At 40.2% G+C, this 19,614-nt stretch overlaps 1 long non-coding RNA gene across 1 annotated transcript in view; it reads left to right on the plus strand.

Moving 5' to 3' along the window:
• Positions 1 to 15,656, plus strand: part of LOC121712086 — a 47,674-nt gene extending 32,018 nt beyond the window's left edge. The window contains exons 3-4 of the long non-coding RNA XR_006032501.1: positions 6,194 to 6,301; positions 15,390 to 15,656. This is a non-coding gene — a long non-coding RNA (uncharacterized LOC121712086). The remainder of the gene's footprint in view (positions 1 to 6,193; positions 6,302 to 15,389) is intronic.
• Positions 15,657 to 19,614: the final 3,958 nt, after the last annotated feature.

Consider the following 19,614-nt stretch of genomic DNA (forward strand, 5'->3'; position numbering starts at 1 on the left):
CAGTTCTACTAGGCTTATAAAACCAAAATAATTTGGTGAGCTGTGTTTTGGACGTAAAATATTACAATAAAACAATGTCCCCAAAACATGCAATGTCCATTGTCATTCAGTACTAAATAAATACCCTCATTTTGAAATCAAAATTGGCTGCAGTCATTAGATGATTTGCATCATAAAGAGAAGACTCCCTGATGACCGTTTACTACAGAAGCATGATCAGTCCATCTCAACAATATTTTTATATGACCCTGTACTGACTTTGCATCTCTCAGTACAAAACAGTCATTCAGCACAACACAAACACATGTATTATTAATGTCACTATTTTTACAAAGATGAATATAAACAGGCAATTATGAATAAGCATACAGATGGCTTTGAAACAGGGGTCATTTTTATATTTTATATTTTTTGCCTGGTTGAAACACCTCATTTGTCTTTCACCCAAATGTAGAATACCACCAATGTTGTTCTTTGTGTAATGTGTATAACCATCAAAGCAGTTCCAGTGCTGGTTCAGAGTCAGTGCCAAATCTCGTACCAGTTCTTTAATTTGGTTTTCTAATAAACTAATAAACCTGGCTCTGGGTCAGGAAAACAGGTTCCAACTCAACACCAGCTTTTCACTTGCTTAACACTGCCTTGTGTAACACGTGCAGACTTCCAACACCACACTCATATCCACTCTTTAATTATTTGTTTGAGGGGGATTTATAGTATTGCTGTGTATGTGGATGTCTTGTGTGCATGGAACTGGGACATTCTAAGCTATTGATTTTAACTGTATGGGGTTAATGGTACAGAACACCATCCAGTGGCACACCTCCCTAAACGTGGGGTGGCCACCTCGGTCCCTCACACACTGCTATAGAAATAAGAACCTGTTACGTCAGTGCTGGGATTTTCATGACGTTTCGAAAAGCCACTGGCAGCAAAAAGCAGTGCAGCCATAACAATGTGTGCAAGGATTAAAGTGAAAAAAAAATTTTTGACTGAACTTTTTTTCAGGCAAAGTCATAAGCTGTTCACATCTACCTATACAGATAGCACCCCTTTTGCGGTCGAGCCCTATTGGTTTTTAATGTGCAACAAGAGGCAAACAGCAAAGTAAAAAGAGTATTGCAAGTGTTCTCTTTTCCTGATGAACAAAACAATATTTCAGTACCATCTCTGACCATTGCTGACTAACCATTGCCGGTCTTTTCTACTGCAGCAATCATATTGTAGAAAGGCTTTAACTTACACTCAGGCCAAAAGTGTTTAAAGGGGAGAATTTTTTTTTTTTTTAACTCATTGAATGCCAAGCTGTTTTCGGAAGCTTTGTCCTAGAGTGGCAGCAATCTAGACCATTGTTGATGATTTTAAGACTTTAAGCTCTCAGTGGGTGCAGACCGTGTATTTCTACACGCTTCTGTTCTTGAGAAATCGCAAGCTAAACAGTGGGTAGTTTTCATCAAAATTGCTGTTTTTTTCTAGAAATGGAGATATAATGTCTTTCATGAAATATGAAGTGTTGCCTGTAAAGTTTCCGGGAAGTGACCTGGCAAGACTGCCACCTAGTGATAGACCCACGAAAATGGCCTTGTTTTGAGCTGACGTCCATGTGTCACTGGTTCGAGCAAATGTCCAGATTGTGAGTTTTCGATTGTCATATATAGAGATGCACCGATAGATCGGCTGGTGACCGGAATCGGCCGATTTTCACGTGATCGGCCATGACTGGTGACCGGCCGGTCAGTCTGAGACATGCCGATTTTATGCCGGTCAAATACACTCGTGCGCCGCAATTGTAACAACACCTAGCTGAGTTTGCAAAGTTTGAAGAAGCTAGCAACCAGGCCAACACTCAGGGCTGGATGTAGGGCTACAAAGAAAGCGCTAATAGGCTACTGAGTTTTTCTATGCAGCAAACGCTGTGCTTTACAGTTGGCCTACTGCGTGGAATTTACTAAGCTGTCACTTCATTAGGCTACATAAACATCGCTCATCACCGCCCGTCACTGCCGCTAATTGCGTGCCCACAGCTGAACCACAAGCCTGCTGAACGGAGATAAACGACTGCGACATGAAAAATAATCAAAGATGTCAACAAGCAGCGACATACAGTAGCCCTAGTAGTTCTACTCCACTGAAAAAAAAATACTCTAACTATTTACTGCACGTAGACTAGGGCTATGTCTTAAAATACCCTAGTCTAGCAGATTGAGAAGTGGATGTTGTGAAAGTGAACAAACGATAGCCTATTAGAAAGGCAAACAAACGTTAAAGTTGCTTTTGACATAGTAGCCTACAATGAAGAAAACTTATGCTCTGAATACTGAATCAGTCGTCTCTGAAAGTTTCTATAGCCTAATTGATGCATTTAATCGGAATTTGGATTTAAGTCTTTCACCGCAAAACAGACGTGCACTGTTTTCATATGGTGGAGCACCTAATCGCTATTAGCACTTCTCCCCTGTGTTTGCGTGATAGCCTAGGCTGCTACCACTTTTCCCTCGCCCTCCCATAAATTCATCAATGCATATGAAAATATGTTACATGGTAGTATGTTCAAATGTATCATGAAAATTGTTCTTAAATCTTTAGTTGGATATTGGATGTGAGAAGCATAAAATGGGTGTTCCATAACTTAATCCATAATTTGATACTGCATCTGAAGTTAGACTTGAAAAAGAATCTGTCTGCTCACCGGTTCCATTTTTTTTTTAACAGCCATTTCATCATTGATAAGTTGATTACACGTCTATATTAACATGTTCTATCAAAGAAAAGATAGAAAATAACTATTTGTGTGTGTGCTGTAAAATGGTTAGAAGAAATGAAATCGGAATCGGCTAAAATCGGTATCGGCAGGTCAAACTCTGAAAAATCGGAAATTGGTATCGGCCCAGAAAATTGCAATCGGTGCATCTCTAGTCATATATTTCATTTTCATTCATCACAGAGTTCCCAAAATCACATATAAGGTGTGTTAGAGTGTCTAGCTTCGTAATTTAAAATAAAAAATAGTAATATTACGTTTTTGGCACTCAACGCATGGAAAGGAAAAACGTAATATTACGTTTTTGGCACTCAATGAGTTAATATGCAATTCAACACCAAGTCAAAGCTATAAAATCAAGATGGCAAGACTTCCCATTTCCTCATCAAAGTAACAAATCAGATCATTCGATATCTTGTCCATATTTCCATCAGCATTTAATGAAAACATGGTAGTTTTGAGTTTGACAGACTCAGTTTTCCAATGAGCAGCAATACCATGTTCGTTCATGTGGGAGGTCTGTGCATTTGATAACAATCTGTAGAGGGCGCTCTTGTCTTCAGCTATGGGTTGTTTAGCAGCAACGCATCCATGACGGCAAGTGGCCTTGCCAAATAATGGTTAACATTACACACACAAATCATGATGCTAATATGCGATGAAAATGGTTCTGGTTTTGTGCTATAAATTAAGAATATTTTATAGCAAAGTTATAATTTGACTATTTTAATTGCATGGTTATTTTATGTCAACATACAGTCATAACCTACTGCCGTTAAAAATGTAACCAAAATAGGCCACAAGGCTGTCTGTGTGTCATAGCACAAACACCCCCTTACACAACGGTTCGCAATAATGACAAATAGTCTATTGTATGATTGTATTATTATTTTATAACACGCTCAGTCAAAACTTTCAGTTGCGAATTGTGAAAGATTGTGGACATGTGTTAGGCGGGGTAATAAATTGCTTTCGGTATGGTTTATAGTACATCGCTTTACACATAACGTTAGATGCATTGATTAAAAACTGTAACCATAATAGGGTATACCGGGTGGCATAGCAGGCAGTCTGTTCAAGCCATAGAGCATCACAGTCCCACCCACAGCCGATTCTGGAAGTAAGAATTCAATACAATTTCTCCATTGACAATTGGGGTATAAGCCATAAAAACGTAACCATACATGGTAGACTTAAAACCAGCTACGGCTGTACTAAGCAATTGTATATGCTCATATAGAGGGCGAAAATTCAAGGGGCACCAACCTTGTTTTGAGATAAATGTATTTTATTTGCGATGTCTTGGATAAGTACTTCATTACCCATAATCCTGACCAATCCCACAACCCCACAGTGACGCCTCTGATTGGTTAAAAGTGCGTAAACTTTCTCAGCGAAAATCCCTGACCAAGATGGCGGAGTCTTACTGCCTATGGCGAAAATCTTAATGTGAATAAAAACTTTCTAGACGAACATTGGTACTTCTATCAACAAGGATTGTGGTTTATATATCACACGAACTTAGTCAGGGCCAATACACCATCAAATAGAACACTGTAAATGCTAGTTTAAACACTTAACTTTTCAGGTAAGTCATTAATCACTAGCCTTTCAGACATTAGAATGTCATTATAATGCTGCTAACATTAGCCTACATGCTGCAACACAGGTATGAAATATATTATGTTTTAGTGACCTTGTTGTTTCTATAAACATGAATTGTTGTTTATAGGAAACATCAACTTAGTCGAGGCATAAAAAGCCCTGTATATCCTCATTAAGTACTTAAACTTTTGAACTAGCTAGCTAGCTGATAGCACAAGCTGGATGCTACCACCGGCTAGACACTGCAGTAAAATGATTAGCAAACCGTCCATGCCCCCGTGAATACTTCACTGTTTCAAGGACGAAATCAAGAGTGTCCAAAGGGGTGAAAACCACTTTAAATCGGGTCACATTATTGACTGTTATGTGTCCGAGGGTCAGCTTGTGGGCTTTGTAAGGGCCAGCATGAGGGACAAGACCTACAAAGTTGTGTGGTGAGTTTTGCAGGGAGGTTGGTAATGCTAGTTAACATTAGCTAGGCTACTAACTGTAGCCTTCATACTGTACGAGTCATATCATCGATCATTAACCTAGAAATACGTCTTCGTACATTTAATGAACATTTTGTGTAATAATTCACAGCAAGTTAATAAACTGAATATGGTGGTCCAAGAGCAGACCATGCACCATCCATGCATCAGGATAGCAGTCAGATACGAAGCACTGCACAATGTTGCTAACGTTAACCGCTTTCACACACACACGATATAAAATACACAATGGTAAATATAACATTCAATAGCAAAACACTATTATTTGCACGATTACTCCTGAAATAACTGCTATTAACTGCACATTCACTATATCACTGTTTGGAGGAAAGGGTTTGCGTGCATATGTTCAAATGGCATTTTGCGCCGGTTTGTGCATTGCTATATATTATTCAGTGAGGCGCGGTGGTTTATGGGATGAGTAGTTCCTTCGCTCGGAAATGAAAATATGTACACAGTCTTGTACCTTTGACTTTTTTTGGACTTTCTCTTTGTTTTTTCACTCGAAATGATATGTTGTATGCTTATGAGTTACGCCGTAGCTGATTAGCCTAAGACATGCTCTAAAACTCTTTAGATACGGATTTTTACAAAACATCAATGGGAGAAATGAATGGGAAATTTACTTCCGGAAACTAAGCTCTCTCGGAGGAGAGGCGGCACTGTGATGCTCTATAGGTGGCACCCAAATGAATGACCTCCCCTGACAAGAGTTCGCGATAGTAAGAAATTGTCTACAATAATGCAGGGCCTACATTTTCTCCCTCGCACATAGATCTCATGGATCATACCCAAAAAAGTTCAACAGATTAGCCTATCAGCTGTCTCGATTGTGTCACTATCATTCAAAAATACTTTTAGACCGTTCTTTAGTCCTCCAGACGTGTGTTTTTTAAGCAGAAAGGTTAGTGAGACTACAACATAAACAAAGCAAAACTCATGGCTGACGCATCTTTTTGAGCGGTCACTGATTGAGACAGAAAGTTCTCAAGAACACTTAGGTCTGTAAACATTAACATGACAAAATTCATATTCATTCATCGGACCTAATATTTGTAGTTGCCTTGTCTCGAACGTTTTATTACTCAGTTTGTCAAAACAAACACCTGACCAACTTGACATTGCCCTCATAATTTATTGGTAGGCTATATCATTGTGTAGGCTAACTTTGGCTTATGCACCACATATCCTATTATTCAATTTGCCAAGCATTCGCTAGCTAACTTATGTTTAAGATAAAGTTAATGTTGTTGTTAGGATGTTGCTCCTTTGGCAGCCTATGCATTGACTACACAATCTGACTACATTGATCTTCCCCCCCCCCTTTTTCTTTCAGGTCTCTCCTGATTTGCCAGAGAATATGAAAATATTGTTTAAGCTGGAAATTATACTGTATTGTTTTGTGTTGTTGTATGGACTTCTACACTTACCATTTTGGGAAACGGTAAGCATTTTGAGGAAGCTGGGGCACAGTCACAAATATGTACATTGGCAGAAAAAGTATGTGAAGCCATTGGAATTACCTGCATAAAGTATGGCCTCATCTTCATCTGATTTGCAATAATGAGTAAATACAATATGTTTTCACTGATAACACAAATTATTGCATTGATCTTGTCCATATTGAATAGATAATTCAACCATGCACATGTTGTGTCGAGCCTTCTTAGTGTTTTAAAAATATTTTGACGCATCAAAATAGTAGGCTAGTGCCCCTACGACTCCCATTCACGAAAGTTTGACTCGGGTAGCCTATTCACAAAAACACCCTAGGATGCATTTTGGCGAGAGTTACGCTTGAATAAGCAATAACAACATATTCATAACATTTTGTGTAGGCCTAGGCCTACTATTTTATTGCCATTGCTTGTGTGTGATGCCAATGAAACTTTTTCGGACCGAGTTAGCTAGCTATCGTTAGCACAGTAAATGGAAAGTGAATGGGAACGGCTAGGTAGTAGGCTACTGCAGGACTTAAACTATATTGTTGCAAACTAAACTGAAATAACACGTTCTGCAACTTTGTGGTCTATTATTAAAAAACTATGTTAGGTTAGGTTGTCAACTGTCTCTGGGTCTAGAAACTAGAGATCAAGTAAGCTGGTGACAGATCACAAACAAAGTTATTTCTCTTTATTTATTTCGTTGGAAAATACAATGTCAATGTCGGGAAGATATGACTTGTAGAAAATGGGCTTGTAACTTACATCTCTGAATGTAGGGAAATTCTGAAGATGAATCCAAGCTAATATTTTTCTATGCATGCAGACGCCAAAGACTGAGCTGTATTTCGCATATTATGTCCCTTACTGGCTACCGGTATTTTGACATGGCACTATGTAAATGTAAATGAGGATTTCTAAGCCAATAGGTATGCTTCGAGTTGTTGGTGGTGGGAAAACATGAATGGGGCCACATTTATGTATAGGAAATGTTGATTTTGTTAACAAACAACTGAAAACGTTACACAGGGGACCTTTTAAATTTTACTATTTTTAATTATTATTTTTTTTTTTATTATTATTTATTAGGGACCATGTACAATTTTAAACATAAATGTTGCCATTTGATGCATTGTAGCAGAGTTAGCCACAGCCTAATTTACATCTGCAGTCCCCTGGCAGGGCACAATAAAAAAACATACATCCACTACACACACACACACACAAAACACACCATGTCAGCACCAATATCATCATCGTGTCAGTGGTTGCAGATTTGCGTTAGATCTCCAGAAAAAATTTCAGCTGAGATTTAAAACTCTTCTATTTGAAACTGCAGCTCTGTTATTGCATTCCACTGTGTGGTGGCTTTAAAGGTAAAGGCAGATTGTCTAAAAGCTGTACGGCAAAAAGGTATGTTGCAGTTAGGGCTGCACGATTATGGCCAAAATGATAATCATTATTATTTTGATCAATATTGATATCACGATTATTTATCACAATTATTCATTAATTTTATTGACAAAAATGTTTTTTACATTACATTTGGCTGACACATTTTTAACCAAGGCGACTTACAACATGGTTAACAGTTTAAGCTTTTCAAAGCAATTTGTTCAACAATTCTAGGAAAATTCTTAAGAAAAAAATTCCCTAAACATATTGGACTTGGTATTTGGCTCACTCTTTCCCCACAGTCACTCCTCTAAATTACTGCTGGCTGCGACTTTTTGTGCTTGCTATAAGTATAAGTACATATACTCTTTTGATCCTGTGAGGGAAATTTGGTCTCTGCATTTAACCCAATCCGTGAATTAGTGAAACACACACAGCACACAGTGTACACGCAGTGAGGTGAAGCACACACTAATCCCGGCGCAGTGCGCTGCCTGCATCAACAGCACCGCTCGGGGAGCAGTGAGGGGTTAGGTGCCTTGCTCAAGGGCACTTCAGCCATGGCCCACTGGTCGGGGCTCGAACCGGCAACCCTCCGGTTACAAGTCCAGAGTGCTAACCAGTAGGCCACGGCTGCCCCCATGTGTGCATGTGTATATGTGTGCACCACCATCTACAGGCCAATGAGTGTACAGTCACTAAATGTACACATAACTTACATTTTTTTAGACCCCCCCATGGATGAAATTCTACGAAACTTGGCATACCCCCAGAGAATCCCAGGCCACAGGCCACATCTTAACTGAAGAGAGGGGCGATTAAAGCAGAATGATATTGCATTTTCATTTTTTACCGGGGGGGTGCAAATCACAAATGAGTGATTATGGGCTAGGTTGATGTGGGCCCTTGAGACCAACATACCATACAAATTTCTTCATCCTCGGTGCCACGGTTCAGGTAGTTATTTCAGAAAAACTGCATTTTTTTGGGTTTTGGGGGGCCCAGCGCAGAGGGGGAGTGGCCCCCGGGGACCAAACGAAATTTTTCCGTAAAAGTCTAGTGGGGCTACAGTACATACCCACCAAATTTCATTTGCCCCGGTGTTTCGGTGTCCCGGGTATCGTTGACCAAAAATTCAGGAAGTAGATGACGGGGAGGGGGGGGGGGGGACTTTGACAATCATTATATGACCGCTTTGCTAGCGGCGGTCATAATAATAATATGCCCATTCAATCAATAATAAAAAACAACGTCAAATTAATCAACAGCCTATACTGAAAATAAAACAGTACTACTGCATACATTACAAACCATAACGTATAAAAAGTGCTGAAAAGACCAAAAACTATCACAAGAACGAAGAGCACTGGGCAACTCATTCCACCAACATGGAACCACTGAGGAAAAGAGTCTTGAATTTGACCTAGCATAACGTAAATCATGCATCGACTGTTACAGGAGCTGTGTGCTAATATTCACTTCAACAACTAACTTAGCCTCCTGTTAACGGTAACGTTAATGTAACTGCTAACGTTAGCATGTAATGTAATGTGCTGTCCGTATTTCTGTTGTTAGCTCATTAGTATTCACCATTCTAAATTGGCACAGTCTATAATCAACATAATAAGCTCTCTTAGACATATTTAAGAACAACAATAGAAAAAAAGTTTCAGTTGATACGCAACACTTACCAGACAAGAACAAACCGAAGACTGTTGTTTGTGCTGTTTAGCTAACTCACAGCCGCAAAATTCATCCAGCCAGCTAGCCTTCGGCACTGAGTCGACCTGCGTTGTGGAAAGGAGAAGGGGGCGGGTTTCACTCGACAAGGGGCGTGTTTAACTTGCTGAGTGGTCGTGCCTGACCGCGACTCCTCTTCACTGCGCATGCTTCAACTTCTGCTGCGCAGCCGCACTTCAAATTGGCTCCAAATTTTCCAAGATGGCGTCGCCTCGGCGGCTTCAATTCCATAGAACACTGCTGAATGCAGCCACACTGTCCAGTTCTATATATACAGTCTATGGTTCAGCCATTCCAACTGTCAGTTGTCATCAACTATGCCTCCACCAAACTATACTTAACCACCACCTATCTAGCAACCAACATAGCACCCATTGATATAAAGCATCTATATTAGTTTCCATAGCAACCAACATGATTACTTTAGCAATAATCATAGAAACAGTTTCATTTAGCATTTCAACAGCCATGTCTACTTAAGCAAAAGCATTTTAACTATCTACATTATCTGTTTTTACACTGTATATTTTAAATCATATGTTTTGCATTTTCATGCACTGGCAATTCCTCGGAATTACATTTTCTAGTTGTCCTCTAATATCTGTAGAATGGATGGATGCTAACCACTTCACCATTCCTAGCCATTTTAGTAACATGTATCATTGATGAAAGGGCATAGTCAAGTTTGATTAAACATACTTAAAAAAATATCCTGTTGTCCAGGATCACTTTTTGTATTACTTTGTTGCCTGTTTGTATAATTATTGCAAATCTTTTTTTATTGCATTTTAATTATTCTCACATTGGTAATAATTGTTCTGTATTATGCTTTATGTAATTACCATTGCAATTGCTTCATTAACATATCTGGCATTATAGCATGTCTTCACTTGCTCATATTCCATTGTTATGTTAACAAAATGCTGCCCTATTCAGCTCTTTCTATTGAGTCTCACGCTGCTTAAGCACAGGGTACCCGCGGAGTCTTAAAAGTATTAAAAAGTATTACATTTAATTTTCCTAAATTAAGGCCTTAAAAAGTATTAAATTTCACCTCAAAGTTAAATTTCAACCTCGTAGCGTAAATCAGACTCAAGGATTAAAGTTCTCCGTCGTACCACGGATTCCCGTCAATTTGATTTTAGAAATGTCATATTTGAGATCGATGCAGATACGGTAGGGAAAAAAAATAGGGGGGGGGGGGGGTCTATCACCTTTTCTTTTCCTTTTTTTAAGGCAACTACAAATATTAGGTCCGATGAATGAATGTGTGTGATGGTAAATGTTTAAAGACCTATTGTGTTCTTGAGAACTTGTCTCAATCTGAGACCGCTCAAGAAGATACGTCAGCCATGAGTTTCGCTTTGTTTATGTTGTAGCTACACGCTTGTCTCATTGGCCTGGGGCGGTTGCTTAAAAAAAAGGAATACGTCTGGAGGACGGTCTAAAAATTGGATTATAGTGACACAATCGAGACAGCTGATGAGGTTGCCCAATCAGTTTAACTTTTTTGGATATGATATTGTGAGCTCTATGTGCGAATTCGGTGTTCTTTCCGTGCATCATGTAGACAATTTCTTACTATCGCGAACTCTTGTCAGGGGAGGTCATTCATTTTGGGTGTCACCTATGACTTGAACAGATAGCCTGCTATGCCACCCGATGTACGATTATTGTTACAGGTTTTAATCAATGCAACTAACATTATGTGCAAAGCGACGCAATATAAACCGTAGCCTATCCCGTCTGACATGTACAACAATGTTCACAATTTTTGACGGAAGGTTTTGACTTGAGCGTGTTAACACAAAATAATAATATCGCAAACTGTTGAGTAAGGGGGTCAGTCGTGTTTGTGACTCACAGACAGCCTTGTAGCCTATTTTGCTTAGGCCTCACTTTTAACGACAGTAGGTTGTGAGCGTATGTTGACAAAAAATAACCATGCAATTAAAATAGTCAACTATAATTAACTTTGCTATTATTAATGTATAGCACAAAACCATAACCAGTAGGCCCACCAGAACCTTGCATATTAGCGTCATGATTTGTGTGCGCCTATTTGGCAAGGCCACTAGCTGTCATGGATGTGTTGCTAAAGGAAGACACAGGTGTGGTATTAAAAAGGTCTTAAAAAGTCTTAAATTTAGGTCTGACAATTCTGGGGGTACCCTGTAAGCAGTGTAGCCTTGTATGGGAAGGGCATTGTAGAGTTGCCTATATCTAGTCTGACAGAGGAATTTAAGTGTGCTAAGGCTAGATTGGAAATGACTCTTACTCGGTCCAAGGACCCAGTGGTGAGGAAAGTTGCACCCACAGTTAATGCAGGGAGGAAGTGGAACCCAGAGCAGGATGTTAAGCAAGCTCTATCAGCATTGAAGCATAGGGATATAATGGGCCATGTGCAGCACTAGGGGTGGGCGTAAGTAAACCCTTGTGGAGTAAGGCTTCTGCAGGAGAAAAGAGGAAAATGGTAGTGGAGGAAATGCATAGACAGGAGGAGACTGTAAGATGTACTAAGGCAGTGTCGCAGGTAAAACAAGGCCAGTGGGTGAACTGGGAAGGGGTGAAAAAAAGACGGATTAAATGGAAAGATCTATGGGGCATGGAAGCTGGTAGGATCAGATTTATGTTAGGTGCTACATATGATATGCTCCCATCTCCCAAGAATGTAAGTCAATGGTTTGGTGAGGATGATAAATGCATACTTTGCTCGTGTGTGGGCAGTCTCCACCATATCCTATCAGGGTGCAAGGTAAGTCTCACCCAGGGGCGGTATATGTGGCGTCATAACCAGGTATTGAAATGTGTGGCAGCGGCAATAGAGGATAAAAGGAGAGAAGTCAATTCATTAGCAGCTAGTAAAGGGGTAAGGCAAATTAACTTTGTACGTCAGGGGGATAAACCTTGTTCCGCGAAGGGCAGGTGTAATACCGGCCAGGTGAAAAATGGGGCGGGCCTTTGAAATGAAGGTTGATCTTGGCCAGCAAATGGTGGTACCTCCACATATAGTGAGTACTAAACTACGACCCGACGTAATTCTATGGTCGGATTCAGAGAAGATAGATTACTTTATTGAACTCACTATTCCTTGGGAAGACAGAGTGGAAGTGGCCAATGAGCTGAAGAGAGCTAAATACACTGAAATAGCAGAGGAGGCAGCCAAGCGAGGTTGGAGTGCACGATTAAGCCCTATTGAAATCGGTGTACGTGGGTTTGTGGCCAGATCTGCTATTGGTTTGCTGTCTGAATTGGGCATTTGTGGTCGAAGTCTAAGGCAGGTGGTTAGTAACATGTCTCTAGCAGCAGAACGGGCAAGCGAATGGTTGTGGGTAAGGAGAAGTTACCCTTCCTGGGGCGCAAGCTAAGGTAAGCTAACTGGCTCATTTGTTTTGTGTTTTGTGTGATGGACTGTGCCTAGGTTGATGGTACTTGGCTAAGGTTTTTTATAGTTTATGGTAAAGTCCAACTTTGATCATGCCTGGGCTGGTTAAGAGTATTTTGGGTATTGGATATTTCAATGTGGTAATATGGTGGCAGCATGGAGGGGAGTGTCTCCAAGACGCTGGTTTCACTGTTAAGCCTTCATGAGGTGTCGTGGGCCTAACTTTACGAAACATCGGTGAATGAGGGTGCCCACTAGATAACCCACTTGTGGGTAGTGTGCTTTTTAAAGTTAAACTTGAGCAGGGGCTTCTGAATGTGTTTTTACCTTGTATTTTGGCACAAGGGATTTTAAAGGGAAACTTGGCAGGATTTCCCCCTCTGCTGGAGAAATTGTGCATTATGCTATTTCAAAACTGTGGAAAAAGGTAACGATAAAGCAAATGGATTTGTTTACAAGCTAGCAAAACGGTTAGCATAAGTTCGGAAGAACAATGTGGATGTTACAAGGTAAGAAACACGATTTAAAACGAGTTTCTTGTTTCTCACTTCGGTAGTCTCAATGGAGGAGACGGTAGGAGACGGTAGTCTCAATGTTGCAAGGTTGGTTTTCCGCCTGGGAACGCTAGGGGCAGCGGGAAAAGTCACCATTTTCACCGGAACAGGTCATTTAACCATCCAAATGATTTATAAACGGGTTTATTACGTTGAAATAGTTGCCAAGTTCCCCTTTAACATCTAAACCTGTGTATTAATGTAAAAGACTGAATCAAATAGAATGTCACTGTACTATTTAGCAATTTTTATTATTGTTTTCACTTTTGTCTTTATTGTTTTTGAGTCATGTAGGCTATGCTACTGGATGCCTGAATTTTCATTGGGATTAAAGCGATGGTTCAGAGTAATTTCACCCTGAAGAATATTAACTACTTTTGACAATTCAAAATAAAACCTCTCCGTTAATATGCTTACTTTTGTCAAATGCCGTATTGTTATTGTGTGGTTTACGTAGGCTAACGTTAACAATTCATGTGAATGTCTTGTTAGCCTATGAGGTTTGGTTCGCTAGGCAAAACACTAGGCGAAACAAAAAAGTTTGTTTTGGTGCACTGATGACAGTCAGGATCAACTCTAACTTTTGACAATTCTAGTATTGTTCAGAAAGTATATAACATGCTTTACTTGCTATCTGGATAATTTCTGTGAATATTAATAATGTAAGATGAATGATAAGATCATTAAGCTTTACTGTGTTCGGTGTGTTAACTAACGGCATCGCGGCAACGGCAGCTGTTGAACAATCTCTGTGGAAACTATAGTTACTATAATTTCTGTGCCGGAAAATCCCCTTTCAATGCAGTGAATCCCTTAACGGTTTTCCTTAACTTAAGAAAACCATTTAAGGTATTCTGTGCAACACCCTTAAGTAAATCCCTTACCTAAGGAGAAATTAAGTAGCCTGACCTAGCCATACTCAATTCTAGTCAGAATATGAGTCTGATACTGCTCCATTGGGACGTAATTATGGGGGTGCCTCTGCACACAATTGGATAGACCTGACCAATCAGAGCAATGAAATAACTTAGCGTGAGATGTAGGAAGAACACACAAACCATCCTTCTTCTCCACAAATACCTTAACATTGTTTTCTGGTCTTTTGTAAAAGTTATTGTGCCGTCAATATCTCCTACAACACTCATTAGCGAAATCTAAGAGATACGTAGTAGGGTAGGCTATTAGGAAAAGACTGATAGCCTATATCCCCTCCGTTTTTTAAAAATAATTCTGTTGAACACTGATATGCTGCAATAGCCATCATCCAATCAGCACAGCACTATCAGATTTCAGCACAATCAGATTTCAAATGAACGAGGGAACATGTCACAATGCAACACGCTGTATTCCCTTGATGAAAGTGAAACCATGAGTTTTCCCACATCTCAACTTTGGCCAACGTTTTCCGAAATAATCGTTTTCAGTGACAAAACCTCATTGAAATAATATGCATTTTCCATATGGGGTCTTAGAAGCCATCTGTCGCCTTCTAGCCACAGCGTTTTTGTTGCAAACAAAATTAACCTAAGCATGCTCAGATGACGTGATAGACGAGGCGCTGTTGCTCACCTGTCCATCATTGTAAAACCTGATTTGATTGGTCCGCCAGATTTGGGGCTAGCATAGTTGCTCCACAACGGAGCAATACCAGACCGAACTGGTCGACCTCAAATGTTGTGGGCGGGATTAAGTTCGGCTGGCACCCAGGCTAGAAATTAAGCCTTCAGGGAAACAACTTAAGGTGCTTTGTGCAACCAGCCACAGGTGTACAAACTTTCCAATGCCTCGTTTTATGAGTACAGAACATATCTGTACTACTGTAGAAGTTTGGTACCATTCTGGGCATTATTGGTGGGGTAATTTACGAGATACATACACAGTTCTGTTAGCGCCTGGTCATGGTGCAAAAGGACCCTAGGGTGAAATTACACAGAACCGTCGCTTTAATAAAGTATCTACCTACTTATCTAATTACCTATCTATCTACCTATCTATCTATCAATCTATCTTATCTAGCTCTACAACAGATATAACAGTCCTACAGAAGACTCTAAGACTACTGACCAACCTAAAACAGAAACTTCTGGAGGGGAAGAAAGGAAAAATCTCTGAAAATGGAACAGCATCAAAATCATAAGGTGGTGATTTCCTGATGTACATGAAGATGTCATGAAGATGTATGCATCTCTTCCGACTGAAACAGTTTTAGAGTTTTCCCAACTTTTGTATTTGTAATTCTTAATATAGCATATTTGTTACTCTATTAAAAACATGAATAAGGTTTCTACTTTATGTTTTATTGTGTAACAGACAATGGCAACAAGCAATGTACTGTAGCTTTAGAGGAGGCTCTTTGGTGAATCAGCATTCTAGCTCCCCCTTTAAACTGAAACTAATGATAAAATCATATCCATGTGAATGGGGCCCAGTTCCCCGAAAGCATCGTAAGCCTAAGTAGGTCGTAAAGTCCCTCTTACAAACGTCTTACTTGCTGACTGTTTCCCGAAACCATCGTTGCTTAAGAATGTCATGAAAACACTCGTAGATCTACGAGTGATCCAGACTACTTGTTAATGGCTAAGAGCATCGTATCACTGAGGTCACCAGCAGGACATACAGGGATATTACAACAAATAATATAAATATCCAACTTACTTTACCATTCTTTATCATATTTACATGTAATGATTCAGATTTTAGCATGCAAAATAACATACATTTATTGCTCATAATGTGACCGGACAAAAATGCAATTAAGTATGAAACGAGATGTAACCAGAGTAGTAAGGAGGGGGAGAGAGAGACTATGAGCCACTCCCAGTGAGCTTAGTACCCAGGGACTTCTTTAAGAGAATTGCTAGGGAAGGTTTGACACAGGTCCGAAATCACCAAGCAGACAACGTGAATTCCAGTCAAATCATAAAAGTTTATTAAATAACCAAAGGGGGGAAAGGGAGGGGAGTCCTGCAATGATACCTGAAACGTCTCAGAGGTTATGAAAGTACAAAAATATTTATTATTATTTTTTATTATAATACAAGTATGGACAGGTGATTTCTAAAGTGGGGCCGAGGCCTGAGGGAGACAGACTAACTGGAGGCGTGTTCTAAGTTCCAGCCATCACACGTGCATACACACTGCAAGAAAGTGACTTACCTGTGACACAGCAGCCCACCGCAAGCAACAATGACACCACAAATGTGCAGCTACAGGGTCCCACCACCAGGTGACTAGCCTCCCTCAAAGAGGGCCCCACATCTGCCAAACAAACAAATAAAACAGCGCCACAAGGGCAAAAATACAGTAGGCCTATACAGACGTTACGGTAGATTATGCAGGCACACCAGGACAAAAGAAATACAAACACACACAAATGACAGCCAGCACCAGACAGGCACTATAAGCAGTTACAAGAATGAAGCATATGCCACTTATGCCCCGTTCCTCTTTACTAATGCGGCAAGCAACATGCAGGCTGACATATAAACGCCAAATAAACCCAAAGAACACAGGCAGAAACAAAATTATACAGACAAGCAGACGTAGACACTAAGTTAATGCCCAGAAAAAGACACAAAACAGACGCGGACCTTACTCAAAAACGGCACACAATTAGGCTACACCAAAATAAACTAACTACAGACAAGACAGCAGCACGACCCTATGCACCCCGCGTAGATGGAAAGGGCCGCGCTACCTGGACAGGACAGGAAAGACATTGAACATAAAGCCTTCTACTGCAGCCTAGAAAGTTACCCATTAAAGCAAGCATCGTACATACCTATGGTCATAACTATGATTAGTGCACAAAGCGCCGTATGAAGAGCACTCACCCACGTTCAGCTACAGGCATACAAGATAAAATGTTACGACTCGAAACAGAAAATAAACTACGAGAGATTAAGACAAACATAGGTGCATACCTGTAGAATAAATAAAGGATGGTGTCTAAAACACGGGCAGCAGGAGTAGACTAGCCGGTGACCGCAAAGCTACAGGTGAAGACAAACATTGATTAAACCATGTTATTAGTCCGGCAGCAAACGGGAGTACTGCAACATACCTGATGACTGAATCCGACACGCTAGGGGCCTGATATCAATTGCACATGAGTCTCATCAAGGGGTGGTGCGGACAAAGCAACGACTTTGTGCCCTCTATTGGTGGCCGAAGATGGACTCTGGTGCCCAGTGCCATCCGCTCCCGAGATTGGTGCCAGTTGAATGAATTCATCTGTGATTACATTCCTGTCATCCGTGTTCAGTCGGCATGGCAAGCCGCTGAGGATTGTGATCGATAATGGCGTTCAGTTCACCTCCGCTGCCTTTGACCACCTTTGTCGAGTCCAAGTCAAGTCCAAGACCTGGACTAGTCGAGACCAAGTCAAGACCGAGTCCAAGGACAGGAAAAAAAGTCTTATGCATGACAGTATCAAGACAATCATTTTGGGTTATTATTATTATTATTATTATCTAAAAGCAAAAACAGTGTGAACACACCCAGGATTTGTAAGTGTAGCCATTCCCCTTCTCCAATATTATTATAGGGCTGTCAAACGATTAAAAATATATATTTTGAAATTAATTAATCTCAATTAACCGCAATTAAAAAGTTCCTAAAGACTAAAGCTTCTTAAATGGCATATTAAATACAACATAAATCACAAAATTAATGAGTAACCACAAAGGTAAAAGTAAAACACTTTATATTATTTAAATGATAATACTGACACAGTAATTGTGTTTTAAAGTATTCATTTCTTAAGAAATACTACACATTTGATGCTGATTAACTCATTTGTAAATGGTGCACTGTCACTTTAAGCCCATTGTGGCCACGTTCTCATAATGATCTTTTTTTTACCAGCTCCATTGAAATATAGCCTATAGCTAGTCCACAAGCTCTAATATTGTTTGTACCACATGTATTGTACAATATTAACAATGATAAGCATGATATTAAATTGGTATAAACAGCTTTCATTCCTTTGGAAATAGAAGCATGTAATGACATGATGCTAGCTAGACATTTTCTGTTTGCAATTAAAAGTGAATGATGAGCCTGAGCCAGTCACCTAGCTAGCTGAGTGGAATGTGTTTAAATCGGCATAATATGTGCTTCATGTAAACAAATTAGCCTATTTAAGACTTCAAGACTCACCAGTTCCATTACACAAAGGCAAAGACAACTCTTCATATTTTTGTCCATTTTTCAAATCACAGTGAGTGCAGCCTACAGGTCAAAGTGCCCTGGCTCTCACAGTTTATAACTGGTCAGTAGTGGAAATCGGATAAATCCGCAATCTCCTCTAACCTCGTCTTTGTTGACTTCCTTTTATAAGTTTCTTATATTAAAAAGGAGATATCAAAGTCAAAGTCAGCTTTATTGTCAATTTCTTCACATGTTCCAGACATACAAAGAGATCGAAATGACGTTTCTCACTATCCCACGGTGAAGACAAGACATATTTTACCAATTTAAGTCCACAGACAAACATAACATTCAAGTAAACAAAAAAGTAAGTAAATAAGAGGGCACATATAATAATGAAAAAAATAAGAGCAGCAAAATTTGGTTGAAATTGTGCATAGACAGTCAGTAAAATACTAGTGCAAAGTCAGGCCAATAAAAAGCTTGGGTAGTTCTGTTTGACCTAAGTAAGAAAGAAAGTGGCATAGTGGTGCAAGTTATGTAAGAGCAGCAGAAGTGTTGTGTTTTCAGGACAACAACAACAAGTTGTAAAGTGTACAAGTGTGCAAGTGGAGTAGTGCAGGCTGCCATTGTGGGTCCAATGTCCAGGATGTTATGTAGCTGAGGGTGGAGGGGGGAGAGGAGGGAGAGAGTTCAGCATCCTTACAGCTTGGTGTATGAAGCTGTTGGTGAGTCTGGTAGTGCGGGAGCGCAGGCTTCTGTACCTCTTCCCAGAGGGCAGTAGATCAAACAGATTGTGAGCGGGGTGACTTGCATCACTCACAATTTTGGTCGCCTTGCGGGTGAGGTGGGTGGTGTAAATGTCCTTCAGAGAGGGGAGTGAAGCACCAATAATCCTTCCAGCTGTGTTCACTATGCGCTGCAGGGCTTTCCTGTTGTATTCAGTGCAGCTTCCGCCCCACACAGCGATACAGCTGGAGAGGATGCTCTCAATGGTGCCTCGGTAGAATGTGGTCATGATGGCTGGTGGAGCACTTGCTCGCCTGAGTTTCCGCAGGAAGTACAGGCGGCGCTGAGCTCTCTTCGCCAG

Source organism: Alosa sapidissima, chromosome 6, assembly GCF_018492685.1.
Source record: "Alosa sapidissima isolate fAloSap1 chromosome 6, fAloSap1.pri, whole genome shotgun sequence".
Classification (NCBI taxonomy): domain Eukaryota; kingdom Metazoa; phylum Chordata; class Actinopteri; order Clupeiformes; family Clupeidae; genus Alosa; species Alosa sapidissima.